General features: G+C 40.3%; 1 protein-coding gene across 2 annotated transcripts in view; it reads right to left on the reverse strand.

Moving 5' to 3' along the window:
• pot1 (protection of telomeres 1 homolog) overlaps positions 1-21690 on the reverse strand; it is a 95092-nt gene that overhangs the window by 18298 nt on the left and 55104 nt on the right. The window lies entirely within an intron of this gene.

A 21690-nucleotide genomic window follows, 5' to 3' on the forward strand; every position in this document is an offset into this window, starting at 1 on the left:
ACAGACAAACGAGACGAAGAGGACATCAGAAAAGCATCAAATATAAGAAATGATTATTAAAGGTCACCTATTATGCAGAATCCACTTCTTCATGTCTCTTCTACATCAACATGTGTCCCCTCTTCTTCATGTCTCTTCTACATCAACATGTGTCCCCTCTTCTTCATGTCTCTTCTACATCAACATGTGTCCCCTCTTCTTCATGTCTCTTCTACATCAACATGTGTCCCCTCTTCTTCATGTCTCTTCTACATCAACATGTGTCCCCTCTTCTTCATGTCTCTTCTACATCAACATGTGTCCCCTCTTCTTCATGTCTCTTCTACATCAACATGTGTCCCCTCTTCTTCATGTCTCTTCTACATCAACATGTGTCCCCTCTTCTTCATGTCTCTTCTATATCAACATGTGTCCCCTCTTCTTCATGTCTCTTCTACATCAACATGTGTCCCCTCTTCTTCATGTCTCTTCTACATCAACATGTGTCCCCTCTTCTTCATGTCTCTTCTACATCAACATGTGTCCCCTCTTCTCCATGTCTCTTCTACATCAACATGTGTCCCCTCTTCTTCATGTCTCTTCTTCATCAACATGTGTCCCCTCTTCTTCATGTCTCTTCTACATCAACATGTGTCCCCTCTTCTTCATGTCTCTTCTACATCAACATGTGTCCCCTCTTCTTCATGTCTCTTCTACATCAACATGTGTCCCCTCTTCTTCATGTCTCTTCTACATCAACATGTGTCCCCTCTTCTTCATGTCTCTTCTACATCAGCATGTGTCCCCTCTTCTTCATGTCTCTTCTACATCAACATGTGTCCCCTCTGTGTAAAGAGACTCTGAAAGTTTCAGGAACAAAGATTCTCTCTCTTTTTGTCCTGATCCATTTCTATAAAAACCTGTCTGAAAATGAGCTGATCAGATTTTGGCCACTTTATGATGTCATAACGATGTTTTGTCTTGTGTAACCATTAGCCAATCACCAACCAAGGTAACCCCCCCCCCCACCTTATCACCTGAATCTCCTCCTAGAGCACCATTGAGTTCTTTTTAACCAAATCTCTCTCAGAGGGGCGTGGGGAGGGGCTCCTTATTTTCATCTGAAGTAACAGACAGAGACAAATGTGTGATCTGTGGTATTGCTATATAAATAAAATGTTTCTAAAACAAAAACATAGAAAACCAGTCAATCACAAAGCAGCCACGCCCTAAGACACACGATGTTTTATCGTCTATTTGACTCTGAATTGGACAATAATGTACAGAAACAACATCATGCTGTATTCAATACGTCTGGAAACTAGAGATTAAGACTCCAAACTCATTAGAAATCTGCTCCCGAGGTAATTAAACAAGAAAAAAGTCGGCTCATTTTCTCATAGACTTCTATAGAATCAGACTTCTTTGTGCAAACAGTGGAGTCGCCCCCTGCTGGACAGTAGATCAAATGCAGGCTTAAGGCACTTTTGGGGCAATTGTCTTTGGATTTCCACCCACAAGATAATGATTACATGCATTTATTTCTAATATTGTGTCCCTAAATGTGTGTTAATGGCCATAAAGGTTGACATCCAACCTCCTTAACCAACTCTTCTGATACTACCAACAAGCGGACATGTTTCCTCAACCATTTATCTCATCTTTGATCACACTGTTCACACTGTGGAGGTGTCAGTGTAGCCTTCACCAGGTTTTATCAACAGCAGATGGCGCTGTTGCACCAACCTACAGTGACAGTGTTTCAGAGGATGCTCAAAGGACTTGGTTTGGAGGTTTGTCATTTTTAGTTTTTTCTCCCCGTCACAACGAGCTTGCAGTCAACAGAAATCTTTCCTCCCTCTCTTCAGTGAGCGCTTCAGTGATCTAGTGTCAGACGTATTCACTCTTTAAACTGTTTTTACGTGACAGGGTCTCGTCAATTTAAGACCTAGATATTCCCATATATACAGTATGTGATCTTTAATTGCTTTATAGCCTGGGAGCAGAAGAATGACTCCGAAAGTGAAGCTTTCTTTAAATCCATTTCCTCCGTACAGTGAGTGAAGTTGGAGTCAGTGTCAGGGTGGATTAGCAGCTTCTCTCCGGAGGCCTCTCGCCCTCTGGAGATACTCATGAAGAGCTGACAGTTTAACTGGGAGGACTGGCAACTTTCCCTCACAGGGATGGATGTATTATTCTCAAACTATATATACTCGTCTAGAATTATGTCATCATTGCCCGATGTTACTGTGAAACTGACAAATGGGAAATCCGAAAAATGTCCCCATGCAATTAACAACTTAGGCTCGATTTGGAATCTTTTTCAAATGTGAAGTTGAGATCAAAATGAAGACTGCGTTCAAAATTATCAAGGGAACCAGAAGTCAGAGGAAAGGAAGCGAGGAAAGCTCCATTGGTTGTACGCCCATGCCCAGATTTGGACGTAGCAGCTCGTGAGACACTATTTCGAGACGGTTTCTAGTTTCATTAGATAGACAATTACATTTAGGATGTCAATGGCTAACTTGAGTGTGTGTTTAGGACAGAAATGACAAAACGGTCTTTGTTTTTGAGATATAGGGACTCATATTCTCTCACAGATGTCACACACTTGTGTTCTTAATGGTAAGTTCAGAAAGCAAAGTCAATATTGAAAAAAAATTCTCCGAATTCATGTAAAGTCATTGGAAAGATGCAAGTGTACGGAAGAGGATTAGGGCAATATTTGAAACGTTTTTGACCAAAAGTGTTTGTTTTTTTGTGGATTGTGACTCTGAACTCAGAACTCACATGTGGTCCTAATACTCTAGTACAAGTGAGTGTGAACAGACACAAATTGTCACAAGACATGCTTGAAAGTTTTTCCAACTGAAGTTAAAAAAAATCACGCTAATCCAAAAAAGAGCCTATTCCAAAAAAAATTGGAAACAGGAAAAACTCAAGTCTATTCTAACAGACGTGTGGATGTATTATCTGGAACTATATATACTCGTCTAGAATGATGTCATCATAACTGGATGTTACTGTGAAACTGACGGGAAATCCAGAAAATAAATTCACAAGCTGCCATTTAACCCATCCAATTTACAATTTAGGCTTTTTGGAATCTTTTTCAAATGTGAAGTTGAGATCAAAATGAAGACTGCGTTCAAAATGAGGTGTGGTCCAAACAAGGAGACCAGAAGTCTGAGGATAGGAAGCGAGGAAAGCTCTATTGGTTGTACGCCCATGCCCACATTTGAAGTACTAGCTCGTGAGACACTATTTCAAGACGGTTTCTAGTTTCATTAGGTAGACAATTCAGTTTAGGATGTCAATGGCTAACTTGAGTGGATTCTGTACACTTTGTATGTGTTGCGGACACAAATGATATACAGTCTTTGTTTTTGAGATATAAGGACTTCTATTCGCTCACAGATGTCACACACTTGTGTACGGAAGAGGATTAGGGCAATATTTGAAATATTTTTGAAAGGTTTTGACCAAAAGTGTTTTGTTTTTTTGTGGATGGTGACTCTAAACTCAGAACTAAAAAATAAATTCACATGTGGTCCTAATACTCTAGTACAAGTGAGTGTGAACTGACACCAAATCTCACAAGACATGCTTCAACGTATTCCAAATCAAGTTAAAAAAAAGAACGCTAATCCATAAAACAGGAGAAATAAAAGTCTATTCTAACAGACGTGAATTATTTTAGCATTAGTTGGAAACATAGCCTACTAAAATGCATAGTTACTAAATACTTAATCCCATCGAAAGACTGGATGATTTTGTACTACAAGATTAAAAAAAAGATTTGTGTTTTTCTCAAAATACCAAACAGATCTAGCCACGCCTCATACCCCTCTATTTCACTTCCTGTTTCAAAAGTGCTGATTTTGGCGTTTGATGATGAAACGCCATATCATGGATTATCAAGGATTGTCTCTGAAACAGTATGGAGCTCAAAGGCTTTCTCTCTTGCCGGTTATACCACAAGGTGAGTTCCTTTTTATTTCCTGCTTCTTCACACACATGCTCTCCAGTACAGGTTAGCTCTGAGTGTTAGCGATGCTAATGTAAACACAGACCATATTACATCCAAAACAGTCGGGCATTGTTTCTGATAGCAACGTTTCTGATAGGCCCGTGGGTCCACATTTCAGATATTACGTCATATCGGACGCAAATCTAGATCAGCTCCGTTGTTCCCCCGTTTTTAGAGATGTGGGTACGGAGGAAAAGAGAGAGGGTTTTATTTCCTGACACTTTGTGAGTTCTCCGACACACCGGGGACACATATTGATGTATAAAAGACATCAGAAAGTGCATTTTGCATGATAGGTCCCCTTGCAATAAAAGCACAGAAGAAGCACTCTTTTCTTCAGTTTACTCAGCAGCACTTTCTAAGTATGAAAGAGAACATGCTATATGAACACGGATCATTTTAAAGACCATATGAATCCCACTGTGGGAGGAAGCAAACAAAGACACCAAACACAGTATTTTTGTTTGCACATTCGCAGACTTTGCTCGGGTTTCTGTGTCCCCGGAGACCTGGATGTTTAGCCGAAAGAGACAAAAGAAAACAACTTTAAATTGAGAGAGTCTGTCTGTGTTTTCTCAGGGACTATAGCAGCATTTACCACAGTTTGTGTTTGCAAACAGGTGTAGGGAAGAGAGCTCAGAGAGTGACTAATGCAGGGGGAAAAGCAACAGAAGACAGACGAGTGGAGGCGGTGCCATGTGGCGGAGCGTCCTGCCTGTAGCCACAAATTAAATCCTGTGCAGCGGTCCTGTGAGGCCAGGTGTGAGAATAATGAGCAGACTTTCAGCTGAGAGAAGCAGCACTAAGTTTAGACATGAACATGACTCATCTGATCAGAGGACTACGGTCACAGTATGTCCAAAAAGTACCGTAGCGGCTTACCGAGACAATTTTGTTGATGAAAGTTGAGAGAGGAAGTTCTTCTTGGGTTCCTCCCTTTCTTTTAATTATCTGTATCCTGATTTATGTAGGCACAGGTTGAAGGAGATCCATTAGGAAAGCCCAATTCAACACCTCTTAGATCAAGTGCGATATTGACCTCATCACCGACACTTTGTAAATTATTAACAATTTTTTTTAACCTTACAAGGTCCCGCTCAATATCGAGAAAGTACATATACAGTTATCCCAAAATGTTGCTGCTAATATAATCAAATTCTGAACAAATACGTGAATTATCTATGATATTGCAATATTGACTCACGTCCCCCCAGTTTGTTTCAACACCGTCACGCCACACCATTTACCCTCCTATTAAAATAATGGATCAGTCCATGTGTGATCTACATTGAGGGAGTGACATCACAAAAGTCTTCTGAAGAAAAGGTGGCAAAGAAAACCAAGTGTCAGTATCTTCTCTTACCTATATTTCTTTTTTTTTTAATTGTCAGATTAAGATTGTCAAACTCAACATTTCAACTCTGTTATATGAATTAATAATAGTAAACAATTGTTTGGTAAAAAATAAACAATAGTTTTGCAAAATATTAGAATTGTGTAATGTCCTTAACTTCCATGTGGTGCCATATCTTAGCTAAACAAGGTCTCATGGCTACTTTTTGTCAAAAACTTCAACCCCGTCACATTCAACCCCGTCACATTGTTTTGCATAACAGGGTTGAACTGTAGTGACAGGGTTGAATATTTTACTTTTCTAAGATGACTAAATGGTAGACTGTAATGTTTACTGTCTGTAATCATTCTTACAAGAGACATCTGATTATTAAGGTTCAACAAGAATTCACTTGAATATCTTTTCGAATCATATTCACACAGAGAATCACCCTTGTAATATATATATCTGCCAATGCATCCTCTTCAGATGTTTTATCTCCACTACAGTTGAGGCTCTAAGAATAGCTAACCCAACATGGATGATAGGAGAACATTTCATTTGAAGGAATTCTTGTTCTCATGTTTTATTGACCTTACAACCTTGAAAAAAAGTCAACTTTCAACATAGAAAAGTGCCCAAATTGACCAATCTCTTGAAGAACATTACGGGATATGGTTAAAAGATCAAGAACAGCTTTGTGGTGATATTGTTATCAGTCACATAACGTACAAATTGGATTCAGAAGCACCAGCATACTCTTTGTTCTGTCCAATACTTTGTTATCGTGGCTGAAATGACCACTCTTACATTTCTTCTGATCACAGACAAAATCCTTTCAATGATTTTCAAAGTATAGCCAACGATATGTCAAACAACACATCACACAGGCAAGATGAACTATACACAAGAGTCAGATGGTCATCACCTTTAGCATGTATGTGTTTGACTTAAAGGTCACCTATCATGCTATTTTTAGGCAATAGCATAGGTCTCAGATATATAAAAACATATAAAAAACATGTCTATGAAGTGTTTGGGTCAAAAAACCAAACAGATCACCCATTCTAGCCATGCCTCATACCCCTCTATTTCACTTCCTGTTTCAAAAGTGCTGATTCTGGGTATAAACGGGTCTCTCTTGAGAATGAGACCCTGTGTCTCAATGATATTTTCACCTGTATAAATAAATGCAAAAAAAAATAATATTTTTTTAAACTGAAAACAAATAAAAATAAGAGGGGCGGAGCTTATGCCGGCTCATGCGGGACCCGGCAGCTACTGTCTAAACTAAATACTGCCGTGATGAAACACCATATCATGGATTATCAAGGATTATTTCTGAAACAGTATGGAGCTCAAAAGCTTTCTCTCTTGCCGGTTATACCACAAGGTGAGTTCCTTTTTATTTCCTGCTTCTTCACACACATGCTCTCCAGTACAGGTTAGCTCTGAGTGTTAGCGATGCTAATGTAAACACCGACCATATTACGTCCAAAACAGTCGGGCATTGTTTCTGATAGCAACTTTCTGATAGTGTTGTGGGTCTGCCGCCGATTTGACGTCATATCGGCGGCAAATCAGCTCCGTTGTAGCCCGTTTTTAAAGAGATTTGGGTACGGAGGAAAAGAGAGAGGGTTTTATTTTCTGACGCTGCGTGAGTTCCCTCACACACCGGGGACACGTATTTATGTATAAAAGACATCAAAAAGTGCATTTTGCATGATAGGTCCCCTTTAAGCCTTATATATATGTTGTAGAGATATTTATCGATCTTAGTGCAAAGTGAACAATGAAACTAAACCACAAGATCAACAATATTGGTGTTGAACTATTGCTTGGTTGGTTGAACGGGAGAAAATCCCTGAAGCAAGATTTACCATTGGGGTGAAAATACTGAAACCATCAAATTGAAGGATGTCACTGTTAACTTGGTCCCAGAACTCTGCGTTTCTGGATTTAAACTCATAGATAATTAATCTTGTTGTGTTGTGAAAATATCAACGAATCAGACGTCTTAAGGCAGCTAGCTCCGTGAAGAATACACATCCAGGTAAAATACACCTCGATATATAAAGCAGATCAAAAAGTGTTTATTTTAGAATGTAATCCCTTTCAAATAATACTTAATATATGGTCTTATGGTTATTAAATCAGGGTTAGGGATGACTGATTTAAACCACATTTGGGCCAGTTTTAGGGTGCATTTAATCCATGTATGCTTATCTTTCCTGCTGACAGTATTCAAAGCATCAACTGGTGGCTAGAATTTATATTTCTAATTATGTAGTTTTGCTAAAAGAGTATTTATGTGGCATTGATAGCACAACATAGGTATCGTACTGGTAATCATTTGTCTTTTGCATCTGCAGGACCCAGAGAAATGGTAGATTTAAATATCAAAGCTACAGATGCAGTTAATAAAAAAAGACGTACATAAACTACATTAGAGCCGTTTGCATTACCAAGAGAGTTTCTCATCTTTCTTTGGCGGTACCAAAGAGTTAAGATCTTAATAAAAACAACACTACCTGAGAATATTTCTTATTTAAAGGATAATAAAAGTGCAGATAAAAGAGAAAAATCACCCCGCAGTTTTACCTAACGACAACAGTTGGTATAGCAACCAGCAGCAGTGGAATCAGAGGTATCGTTAGAACGCCTTTTTCTGTGTTTAGACCAATCAGATAATTTCTGCTGGGGCCACATTTGAGATAATGGGCACATTATCACCATCAGCATGTGCACAGGGGGTGCGTTCAGGGACCGTAGGACACGCTGGTCCGCAGCTCTGAGAATGATCAGCCTGTCTGACAGAAAATGGCTCCCAGCAGCGTTGCCTTCAAACAAACCATTTTCTTTTTCTTTTTTGTATGGGAGTGGAGCAGCCTGTGGTGGATTCTGTAAGTACTTGATCTGTATAAAAAACTAAACACTCCACCGTCCGCCCACCGCCCATCGCCCGCCAGCCAGGACGCGCTGCCGCTGTCTCATGGTGTTAGTGCTGCTCGGCTGCTCAGAAAAAGGGATTCCTTAAAATTCAAAAAGATTGCTTTGGGCTTCCACTCGTCAAGCTGAGGCCCCGATAAAAGCAGCCAAAAAACTTGTGCCCTCGCTGAGAAGGAGAAACCGTTCATTTCACACTGGGTTCTTTATGGAGCGGCAGGAAATGGGCTTTAAAAGCCCGACAGAGAGAGACTAACTCGACAGCGGGGCTCTTTGTGCTGGAAAATCTACTCCACGGGGAACAGGAGACATGACCGACTGAAGTAAACCTCATTTTAGATTAAAGCACTCTGAGCCTTAAATAAAACAATCAATTATTTGGCCCTTGGTGAAGTACTTTTTAATATGAAATGGAGCAAGGGGAGTATACTATAATGATCTTATGAGAACATATCCTAGGTCTCTTAATATTTAACCGTCTTGAATCAGCTTAAATCAAACTCTTAACCAGTAATTGTTTTGTGTTATTGCCATAATATGATTACCATTACATAAAGGTAATCAGTAAATAACCCACTGAAGAATATCCGAAGCTTCAGAGTAGCAAAAAACAGCGTTTGCTAACAAGTGTCTAAATGAGACGACTAAACTTCATCACGCCCAACATTAGCCGCCTTTAGCTTAGCGGTGGTGACGTGAAGTCATGTGACCGTGCTGTAGTTCCTTTATAGCCCAACATTAGCCTCCTTTAGCTTAGCGGTGGTGACGTGAAGTCATGTGACCGTGCTGTAGTTCCTTTATAGCCCAACATTAGCCACCTTTAGCTTAGCGGTGGTGAGGTGAAGTCATGTGACCGTGCTGTAGTTCCTTTATAGCCCAACATTAGCCGCCTTTAGCTTAGCGGTGGTGACGTGAAGTCATGTGACCGTGCTGTAGTTCCTTTATAGCCCAACATTAGCCTCCTTTAGCTTAGCGGTGGTGACGTGAAGTCATGTGACCGTGCTGTAGTTCCTTTATAGCCCAACATTAGCCACCTTTAGCTTAGCGGTGGTGACGTGAAGTCATGTGACCGTGCTGTAGTTCCTTTATAGCCCAACATTAGCCACCTTTAGCTTAGCGGTGGTGATGTGAAGTCATGTGACCGTGCTGTAGTTCCTTTATAGCCCAACATTAGCCACCTTTAGCTTAGCGGTGCTGACGTGAAGTCATGTGACCGTGCTGTAGTTCCTTTATAGCCCAACATTAGCCACCTTTAGCTTAGCGGTGCTGACGTGAAGTCATGTGACCGTGCTGTAGTTCCTTTATAGCCTAATGTTATCATAAAGTGGGGCTAATATGTAGAGATTATCCTGCTGAACAAAGTATGAAGTATCATGTGTTTGCCTTGGATCAAATGTTCTGCAATATTTCAAAATCCAATAGAAAACCCATATACCCCTATGATGCTATCCTCTGATAATAACAAAAACACATCATCACTTCACCACTATATAGTCTTCCCGAATGAATAAAGGTTGAATAACTTATTAGAAAGAGGTCCCTTTAATGCTAAGACAATATAGCTGTTTGTTCATCACTACTCAACATGACTGAAGCACTAAACAAACCACTAGTTTATGTACTGCTCTCTCTGCAAGAGGATCTTCTCTGGTTCCTTATCTCTTCTCATGAATAATAGATGAAGGACGACCTCGAGGGCGCCACTGAAGTCCTGTCCCTCACAACGTTTAAAAAACCTTCAGCGGAACAATATATTACTCCCACTGGAGAGCAAATATGGGTCATTTTGCTAAGCTAAAGTGAAAGGATGACCATCATCACTGGAACTCTAAAGACCTTGAATCTCTTTAGTTTGTGTTAACCACAAACCTTATTCATGGCCAGAAACACATGGACCAGGGAACCCAGAAGTGCTTATTTGTAATATGGTTTGGAGCATTTCTCAATGAGAGCTACTGAGAATGCTGACATTAGCATTTAGCACCATTGTGAACAACATTTGATCCAATTCTCTTTCATCAAAACATTACTAGTCTGTTTATACCGGATCACTTTGAGCGCATGTGTCAACTCATAAAGTTACAGAAACTAATTTGGAGTTTCTGTGCTGATTAACATCGACTTTTTGGAGTCATTTCAGTACAGATATCAGTTTGCTTCTCAAAATGTGACTTGGCAGAGCTGAGTGACAGCTGGAGCTGAAGAAAACTATCCCTACGTTTGAGGGTTGAAAAAAATACAGTGCAGGGATCAAAGCCAAAGCACTGGTGGACCATTAAAAGTTTAATCTGCACCGTCATTACATTTGGGATCTCTATATGGCATCTGCACGACTCCAAAAGACAATCAAATAATGTAGGGAGTCTGGAGCATCGTACAAATGCAGATACTAAAATGTAAGATATCTGCTAGGGTTGCACATATTTTAAAAATGGTATCAAAATAGCAAAAATGAACAGGTGCAGTATTCAAATTGCACAATAATTGCTAATTAAGTCTTAAATACAATTTTCAATGAAGTACTGTGGAGCTGCAGAGATATCCCAGCCTACAAACAGTATTCTACAGATTTAATAAAACACATTTGTTCAGGACAGATCCCCTTTACCTCATCACTTTGATATATTTTTCAATTATGATAAGATTTGTGCCATAAATGATCAATCATTCCAATATCATAATCTCAAAATTAGTCAAAAATAATCAAAATTCATCCTCTGAAGTAATAATTTAGCCTCAAAATGTGTAAAAGTAAATCCAACTTCATCAGGTTTTTACTCCATATCAGCATCTCATTTCTCTCATTTGATATTGATAATTAGAAAACTATAATATGTAAAATGCTATAAAGGAAACAAGGTGTGTGGGTGTAGAAACAGCGCACTATAATCTACACACGCTTCATGTCTTGGTGTACAGATGTAGGAGTGTTTCTGCTGATTAAGGTGGCGTAGGAGGGGTGACAGTTAAGTGTGACATTTTGCAGCCTTTCTTAAACAAGTACCATTGAAATAAATGTTCAATCAACTGTGTGTGTGTGTGTGTGTGTGTGTGTGTGTGTGTGTGTGTGTGTGTGTGTGTGTGTGTGTGTGTGTGTGTGTGTGTGTGTGTGTGTGTGTGTGTGTGTGTGTGTGTGTGTGTGTGTGTGTGTGTGAGAAAATAAGGGATTGAGGAGGCGACTGCAGCACTCCTCCTCCTCCTCCTCCCCACTCTTGTTCTCAGCCTATCTTTTTATCGTGATGGCCTCCTTTCTCTCCTAATGGCCTTCTCAAAGAGACGCCTGAGTCAATGTTACACAATACTGCCGATGATTCACCAGAGGAGGCTGGTAATTGGGGGGAATATTCCTGTTCAAACACTTTTTTTTTCTTTAGTGGAAGAGCTCTCAGTTTGTGTCACACACTTGAGAGTTGATTGACGATGTTAAGAATCAGCCGTTAAGAGAAAATCCAAACAAAGGGAAATTTTATCCATGATACATCATTCTGAGCTGCACCTAATGTGTGTTTTTTACAATGAATTCACCATTTACAGTTCAGATTAGGGTTTGTGCGGATCCTGCCGTCAGTCAAATGTGGTCACAATCACTAAATCAGCTGTCATATTCATGTGTTTCTTCTGTCTTTCAACAACGACTAATCTAACAGACGTTAAAACGGTACAATTCAAACACTGAATGTATTTTATCCATTTGAAATTGTTTAGTTTTTGCCCCAAAGTATGAATTCAGTGACTTAAACTACCATTTAGAGCAGCGGTTCCCAACCTTTTTCAACTCAGGGCCCACTTAAGAATCACATTTTTTTCAACCGTAAACAATACGGAGGCTAAATAAAGTTCTGATTGGTCAATTCAGAACATGTGACACGTTGTAAATCCAGTAGAACAGACCGCTGTCAAGGACTGTAATGACCGTTGCTGGGGACTCTAATGACCGTTGCTAAGGAGGATCAAGAAAGAGAAAGGAAAAGAGGTTAAAATTAAATAAAATCTTAATAATGAAAATGTTTCCACACAAATCATAATGTTTTGCTAATGATTTGGCGGCAAATATTGAATTTACATTTACACCCTTTAATATTTGATTTGGGCTTTTAGATGAAGACTGTTAATAAATACAACTATTCTTCTGGCTAAAATACATATTTTTAAAAGTCAATCAAGGAGTAATCTTAATTGAAGGGGTTTGAAGAGTAGTTTAAAAATACAATTTATTTTGAAAAAAATTATTGCCACAAAAAATCAAAGGGCGGCTGAACACGCCATGACATGGGAAATAATGAGCTCTAACGAAGAGTGGGATTAAAGGAACAATACATATGCCATGTTGTGTTTTTGGTGGTTTTTGGTCGTCAACCTATTTTTGTTGGTGAAATGTTGAAGTGATCCTACTGACTGTATCTTTATTTCTTCTGTTGTTGTCTGAGATGGGGATGTCATCTCCTATATGTTATTGTTATGTCCATGTTTGTGTCTTTAGCCTGTACAAAATAAAATACAAATATTTGGCGGCCCACTTGCAATGCCTTCGCGGACCACTAGGGGGCCGCGCCCACAGGTTGGGAACCGCTGATTTAGAGGATGCCCCCACAGTGTTACCTGAGATAACTGAGATTTGTTTTCCATTAATATCTTTATTTTATTCAAACCTTTTTTTGCACTTGTTTTCAGTGCAAAAAAAGGTTTTAATAAAATAGAGATATTAATGGAAAACATCCTCATTACTGCACATATTTTATTCCAATACAATTTCTACGATTTCAATCATATTCAATGTAAATACTGCTTTATTTTACTATATATTTTTTATTTTTTGTAATGTTATTATAGTTTTCTTCAAATGGTTTACTATCGGTGTTTCTGTTTTATTTGTATGTACAGTATGCACCACAACACCAATTCAAATTCCTTGTATGTGTTAACCTACCTGGTAATAAACATGTTTCTGATTCTGATACGAAACCACATTTCTCCCAGCGATAAATAAAGTATTCTGATTCTGACATTGAATCCAAACACTACAATTCAATGTGTTATACGTTTGTTTTTGATGCTCAACAGCTGGGAGATGGAGTCTGTTTTCATCCTGATGATGAAGACAGGGCGTTGAGTTTGAACAGTGTTGGTGGTTCGGATTGTAATGCTTTTATTTGTTTTCAGGGACACTATCTCTCTCCTTTCATTCATCGGATTCTGATTGCCTTTGTTGTTACAGTGACCTCGGCCCGATGACTCAGATCATTCAACACGTGGACGATGGAGGCGGAGAGAAACAAAGACGAGCTGCTGCCTCGCTATCTGCCTCTTCAAAACCCATTTCATTTGTCGAACCCTAAAATCTCACAATCAGGTTTTTTATCTCGCACCGACTGATGCATTTTGTTTCAACAAAAACTCAAGGATGAACAACCTCCTTGGCTTTGTGGGACTTACAAGTAAAGTAGTGGGTCTAAAATGTGTACCTCTATAGAGTGGTGCAGGAATGAGTCCTAAAACCAGAAATGAGTTGGCATTTTAGACTTCCAGGGATATAAAAATAGAGAGGAAAAACAGGAATACTGAATAATTTCCTAACTTTTTCAAGCATTAACGCTTTTTACTTCCCAAGAATCACATGACTATGATTTATTTTCATTGTCCTAAGTTTGATTACATGCTCAGGCCTGTAGAGAGTGGTGCAGGAATGAGTGCTAAACCCGGACATGAGTTAGCTTTTTAGCACTTTTTGATTCCCTTGTTTCAAAGTATTTTTTAATGTGTTTTTGGTTAGCTGCCTGAAATAAGGTCTGTGGTTAACACAAGGAGTTCGACGCTCGTGAACTGTCAACAGGAGGGCGGGGGGAGCCTCGCTGCGGGGAAGCAGTGTGTGGACCTGTCAGCGCAACTTACATGATGCCGAATTTAACAAACACATTTAAATAATTGGTTTGAACGGCATAATAATAAGGACGATCGTCCGTTCTGTGATTCTCCAGAACACACAGATGGCCAGTCCGCCCCTGTGTAGCATGTTATTTCAATGAGAGATGAGCAGATCGCCACTGGGCTTTCAACTAAAGACACAGCCACGCAAACACTGCGGCATTTGTACAGCTCCTTATGGGTACTGCAATTTGTGAAGTGCTTTCCTCTGTGGTGAAACGATCAGCCCTGCACCACGGAGGAAAGCAGCAGAAAGTCACCTGGAGTTAAAGAGAGCGGGGCTGCGCTGCGTGCATGGCTTCCTTCTGCAGGTAACGGGGAGACGCGCTCTGGCGGCGGTCTCGTTCAGGATCCGAAAATAAAATTTAAATATTTTGCACACTTATTCCACTTATTCCTAGTGTGCCACAGGTTACGGTGCCGCGTGCCACGCGGGGTTGCCGACCCCTGAGTTGAAGGATATTCTACCAAGAGACCCAGAAAATATGTGATTGGTTGCTTTTTTTTTCTAACACAAAACCACTGAAATGCGTAGTGCATGGACTGAGAAGGACAAACAAATCAACGTAACACTGTACTATTACAGATCAACAATACAGTATACGATTCTCATTTATTCATTTTATATACATTTTATTTATATAATTAAATCGATTTTTTGTTAGTTTTATCTGAGTGTTCCAGGGTATTCTCTGACGGTTCGCCACTGCTAAATACCCCACTGGGAAATAAAAAAGACGGAGGTTGCTAACAAGTGTCTATCACGCCCAACATTAGCCACCTTTAGTTTAGCGGTGGTGACGTGAAGTCATGTAACCGTGCTGTAGTTCCTTTATAGCCCAACATTAGCCGCCTTTAGCTTAGCGGTGGTGACGTGAAGTCATGTAACCGTGCTGTAGTTCCTTTATAGCCCAACATTAGCCGCCTTTAGCTTAGCGGTGGTGACGTGAAGTCATGTGACCGTGCTGTAGTTCCTTTATAGCCCAACATTAGCCTCCTTTAGTTTAGCGGTGGTGACGTGAAGTCATGTAACCGTGCTGTAGTTCCTTTATAGCCCAACATTAGCCGCCTTTAGCTTAGCGGTGGTGACGTGAAGTCATGTGACCGTGCTGTAGTTCCTTTATAGCCCAACATTAGCCGCCTTTAGCTTAGCGGTGGTGACGTGAAGTCATGTGACCGTGCTGTAGTTCCTTTATAGCCCAACATTAGCCGCCTTTAGCTTAGCGGTGGTGACGTGAAGTCATGTGACCGTGCTGTAGTTCCTTTATAGCCCAACATTAGCCACCTTTAGCTTAGCGGTGGTGACGTGAAGTCATGTGACCGTGCTGTAGTTCCTTTATAGCCTAACGTTAGGCTATAACGTAAAATCCCATTGCTTTTAGTCAAAGGACCGCTAGCTGTGCTAACTTCCTGTTCGGCCTACAATAATACGTCATCACTGCACCACTCCATTATATACCGGTAGATGACTTTATAAGAGCTTAATTTCATGGTCATTTTCTCTGATCTGTATTTAAAGCAGTGACCTCAGCAAACTCTTATCCTACACACAACTTCACAATCATTATCTCCCCTGTTGTTTTAAGTGAAATAATGTGTTGATGCAGTAAATTAACAGCAGTTACTGTAGATGTGCTTAAAGTGCAATGAGCCGACTGCGTTTGATTGTGAAGAGCTCTTTAACGCCTCCGGGGTCGAGTGTGGATGTGCGTCACAGAAAAAATAAACCCCACTCAGCCTCACACACTCGACATTTAAACGGCTCGATAACAACAAGCGACAAATGATCACTTCATAGGGCCTTAATTAGGAAAATGAACGAGAAGAAATTAACTTAACTTAGGCGAGGGATTGTTTAATCAAGCAAATATTAATCAGAGATATTCGAGTCATTTTCTGTCAGCATTGAAATAGTAAACTCACTAATTAATTCTCCACAGGAAGATAACGAAGCTCCCACTGTTTTCTTAAAACTCCATTACTAAACAATTGAATATTTCACCACAGCATTTTTCTTTTTGGTTAGTTAATTTATGACACAAGCTCAAACAGGGAATAATAATGCCGCTTTATGGTGGATTCTCAAGGTTTCTAGCCGTAAATTAACTCAGATTTTCATAACAAAAGTGGTTAATTAGTTAGAAAATTGCATTTATTGTTATATTTAGTTACGATTCTTTAGCCAGACTAGCACAGTTTTTCCCATTAAAATACACTAAACAATTTGTATAGATTGTACTCACAGCTACCTCATTGCAGTTACATTTCAATTAAAAAACCTGCATACAGTAAAACTGAATGTATCCAATGTTTGTATATTTTTTGATAGTACTATTCTATTCATTTCATGTCTTGTATTCAATAGATACTCTATATATACTACATTTGTATAGCCCTATTCTTTTCATTTAAGAGTCCTCTCCTGCTGATGTTCTGGTGTATATCAGTATGTAGTGTCTCTACTTTAAAGAGTCCTCTCCTGCTGATGTTCTGGTGTATATCAGTATGTAGTGTCTCTACTTTAAAGAGTCCTCTCCTGCTGATGTTCAGGTGTATATCAGTATGTAGTGTCTCTACTTTAAAGAGTCCTCTCCTGCTGATGTTCAGGTGTATATCAGTATGTAGTGTCTCTACTTTAAAGAGTCCTCTCCTGCTGATGTTCAGGTGTATATCAGTATGTAGTGTCTCTACTTTAAAGAGTCCTCTCCTGCTGATGTTCAGGTGTATATCAGTATGTAGTGTCTCTACTTTAAAGAGTCCTCTGCTGCTGATGTTCAGGTGTATATCAGTATGTAGTGTCTCTACTTTAAAGAGTCCTCTCCTGCTGATGTTCAGGTGTATATCAGTATGTAGTGTCTCTACTTTAAAGAGTCCTCTCCTGCTGATGTTCAGGTGTATATCAGTATGTAGTGTCTCTACTTTAAAGAGTCCTCTCCTGCTGATGTTCAGGTGTATATCAGTATGGAGTGTCTCTACTTTAAAGAGTCCTCTCCTGCTGATATTCAGGTGTATATCAGTATGTAGTGTCTCTACTTTAAAGAGTCCTCTCCTGCTGATGTTCAGGTGTATATCAGTATGGAGTGTCTCTACTTTAAAGAGTCCTCTCCTGCTGATGTTCAGGTGTATATCAGTATGGAGTGTCTCTACTTTAAAGAGTCCTCTCCTGCTGATGTTCAGGTGTATATCAGTATTTAGCAGGGATGCTCCGATCGATCGGCCACCGATCCATATCGGCTGATACTCACTCTCTGCCGATTGATCGGTGCTCTCTAAAAATGCCGATCGGGAGAGCCGATGGTCACATGACGTAAAATACATGACACTTTTCTCTGTGCGCGGCAAAACAAGCTCGCCAAAATGGCTTCACCAGTCTGGCAGTATTTTAAGGTGTCCGAAAATGACAATAAAATAGCGGTATGCAACGTGTGTGAAGGTGTTTGAGGCAGGGGGGAGTGTGTGGGAGAGAAACTCCCTCTGGAGGGAACACAGGGATTTTAGCCTTTGCAGACCATTTACATGCACTAAAACCTATAGAACAAACTAGAGGAAAGGGAAAACCCCCCAAAAGTACAATAGGGCATCTTTGTGTTAAGCAACACTAGTATGCACCTGAAAACTAGCAAATATGTCCTCTTTGAGTAAAAGTAGCAACGCAGAAATACTCTATTACAAGTAAAAGTCCTGCATTAACAGTAATAGCATTGTTATTGTGTACCAAAAGCAAAAGTTATCAAGCAAAAAGAGAAGAGGAATCTCTCTGAATAAAAGCCTGGCAGCAGTGTTTGGACCCTCCGGTATAGAAGATGTATCGGAGCAAATAAAGAAACAACAGAAAGCGACTGAAAGTACCCAGAGGACAAACTCATACGTCCTCAAACAGATTCCTGTGTGTGAAGTCAAACAGCAGCGGAGGCTGTGTGGGAGGTCAGAGCAGGCTGGTTTCCACAGCTATAATTCACTGATTTATCCTGTTAGAGGAGTTATTTGTGATTATTACAGGGTGGATGTCCTTGGAAGAAATAAAAGCACAAATGAGCTTTCCCCCTGTCGCTCCACAGGCCATGCAATGCTGATTACCAATGTACAAAAACCAAAAGGACAAAGACGTCAGGGTGTGGAAACACTAAGAATAACACACAGAAAGAAGGAGAAAGGGCATTCATGGCTGTGATTGCAGGAACTGTTTGTACATAATACTCTGTCATTTGAGGAAAGAGAGCTTTTACACAGGAGGGGAACTTTATAAAGATAGTCATTTGATAAGTGCTGCATGTAAGAGAGAAAACGATATGTCCTTTTTATGAAAGTACTTCCATGACAAGGTGGTGACTTTGGGAAGCATAACACACCGAACTTTGAAATCGTCTTAAAGCTCCCATGTCATGCTTTTCCGGTTATTACCGGTCCCCTTGTGTGTTATGAAGGTTTTTATGCATGTAAACGGTGTGCAGAGTCAAAACCCTCAAAGTACACCCTGTAGCGAGTAAAACTCTAACACAGAAAATACCTCCCCAAAACGCCTCGTTGGAGATACGTCATTGCCCATTTGAGTCTTCCATTTAGTTCCGGGTACGGCCTGATGTCATGCGGTACCCGGAACGAAATGGACCAATCCCGAAGAGCTATGGCCACACCCAGCGGCGCTGGCCGCACCCTCTGCCAGCCTAACATTTACTGTTGGAAGCTCTGGTTCAGTTCACAATCGATCCAGTCATGCCAATGCCAAGGACCTGTTTCCTGAAATGTGAGGAGAAATCTGAGCTGTTTGTCCTACCGACGGAAGAACCACGACGAAGTCAGTGGTTGAAATTTCTTTTTAACACTGTTCCTTCAGAGGTTCGAAGAACCGGCATTTCACAGACGAAAGCTTCCAAAACATTGCCCAGTTTGAGGCCGGATATGCACAACTTGTTTGGACCGTTTGGAGCAGGGGAAGATTCGGGTACACAACCTGTAAGTTTGCATTGTTATTTGTGTATTTATCAAACAAGGTATCTACCACGACTGTTTAAATGTGTAAACATGTTTCGGACTGCTAAGCCAGTGCTAACTGTGCTAACTAAGTTGCTAGCGTTTCCATATCAACTCTAATATCAGCAGATGGCCTTACATACATGTATGTAGAATGTCTGCATTCACACACGAAATACTCATAGACAGTATACTCCAGGTGATTTACCGTACGGTCAGTCGCGAAACGTAATTACATTATAGCTGGCGTTCCGAGCGTGTATGCTACCGAGCTACACAAACAACGAGGCTATAGTTTGTTTGGACCGTTTGGAGTAGGGGAAGATTCGGGTACACAACCTGTAAGTTTGCATTGTTATTTGTGTATTTATCAAACAAGGTATCTACCACGACTGGTTAAATGTGTAAACCGGACTCCTAAGTCATTGACATAGTGCTAACTGGGCTAACTAAGTTGCTAGCGTTTCCATATATCAACTCCAATATCAGCAGATCGCCTTACATACATGTTCCTCATAGCTGGATAATGTCTGCATTCACACACGAAATAGTCATAGACCGTATACTCCTGGTGATTTACCGTACGGTCAGTCGCGAAGCGTAATTACATTATAGCTGGCGTAGCGTGTATGCTACCGATCTAACCGACGGAGCTAGACCTTAGTTTGGTCGGAAAAACATTTTTGTTATGCTACGTTGCTAGCGTTTAAAGATATCAACTACAATGTCAGCAGATGGCCTTACATGTTTGTCATGGCAGGAGAATGTCTGCAGTCACACACACGGAATACTCATACAGTATACTCCGGGTGATTTACCGTACATTGTGACAGTACATGTACATACTGCATGTATAGCTAACGAGGCTAGCTGTATGCTAGCGCAAAACAATGTATTCATGCAAGTTACAATGTATGACCGAACGTAGCAGAATACCCGTATAATATTGCAATTATAAACACGTTATTGCTAGCCTAATATGAACCACTAGCTTTTGTTCATAGTAGTTTTATTACACTCCATTATAGTTGCCGTTCCTCCAAGCTAACGTTCATATCGTGTTAGCTACCAAGGTAAACAAAGCTAGGTTAGCATATTAGCAGGCAAGCTGTTCATTAGATAGATCCACACTCCTACCACAACTACTACTAACGAATCTAAAACAACTAAGTTTCTCTAATATTTTGTGATTTGCATTTGATTTCGTCCAGCCAGATCCTGGCGGACAATCCATGACGGGGACGGGACTTCTACTACTACTGAGGCCTCGTGCTAAAAGGCACCGGCTGCGCCCAGGCAAGATGCGGGGAGGAATGGATGATATACCGTGTATATATGTATATTTATGTTCATTTTGTACATTTCTAAAAATAAAGTTTAATGGAAATACTTAGTAGGCCTATCCTTTCTTCCCTGAATGATTTGCTCCTATAACATATCATTCATATATAGCAAACCATGATTTGATTTCTCATCAAACAGTAGTAGTTTATAACAGGTAAAAATAACTTACTCTTTGTTATGACCGGCTCGTAGGCCACAACGGAAAGACAAGGAGACATACACGAGTTTACAAAACCACGGCACATTTATTGTGGTAAATGCAGAGATAGGTGGTCGGGGAGAGAATCGCTGGGCCGCTGGGATTAATAGCACCTCGGCTACGGCCAGGTGTCCGTGATCGCGCTGATTAGCCTCTTCAGCTCCACCCCACCGTAAGACCTGCAACACACCTGCACAAAGGCCCTGGGGCCGTCACACTCTTCTATAACAACAGTTGTAGGTACAGTTTGGTTAGTTAGCGTATAAAATATACGGCTGTACCGACACCATTATTACACTGATGTTCCCCGAAAAAAGCGGGCGGAGCCTCTCTGGTGGTTGACTAATCAGAACAGAGTGGCCGAGCTGACCAATCGGAGCACACTAGGCTCACAGGGAGGGGGGGGCAAGAGCTCCAACGAGTCGTTTAGTGGAGAAAGTGAATACTGCTGAATACACATGCTTGACAGAGATGCTGTATGCGAAACCAATGTGAGTTTGGAAAATTGCACAGTATAAATCTATTTTAGTATACCTCAACAATGTAATTATGATCAGTGGAAATGGCCATGACATGGGCCCTTTAAAGAAAATTCACATTTACACTTGAGATTCACAGTAATGGTAGGTTTGCATGTAAGTAGACGGACCCCATGGTCTCTATAATGCATTTAAGTAAAAGAGTTTGGTTGCATGCACGTCACTTTAATCTTTTCAAAGACTTGAATCCTTGCTGAAGTTATGGGAGTAGCACATAAATAACATCTTGACTTTTCTAAGTCTCCAGGAGGTACTTAAGTCTTTGCAGGTGCAGATGTGACCTGACACATGTAATCACAAGGAGTCACAGTTTGTTAGTTCAGAAAGTGTTTGCAAGGTGCAAATCATTGTGATACAGAAATGTCCCAGAAAATAACAGCCCTGCTATACCATCTGTCTTTATGAAGCTCATAATGTTCCCTTTATG

Source organism: Trematomus bernacchii, unplaced genomic scaffold (genome assembly GCF_902827165.1).
Source record: "Trematomus bernacchii unplaced genomic scaffold, fTreBer1.1, whole genome shotgun sequence".
In the NCBI taxonomy this organism is placed as follows: Eukaryota; Metazoa; Chordata; class Actinopteri; order Perciformes; family Nototheniidae; genus Trematomus; species Trematomus bernacchii.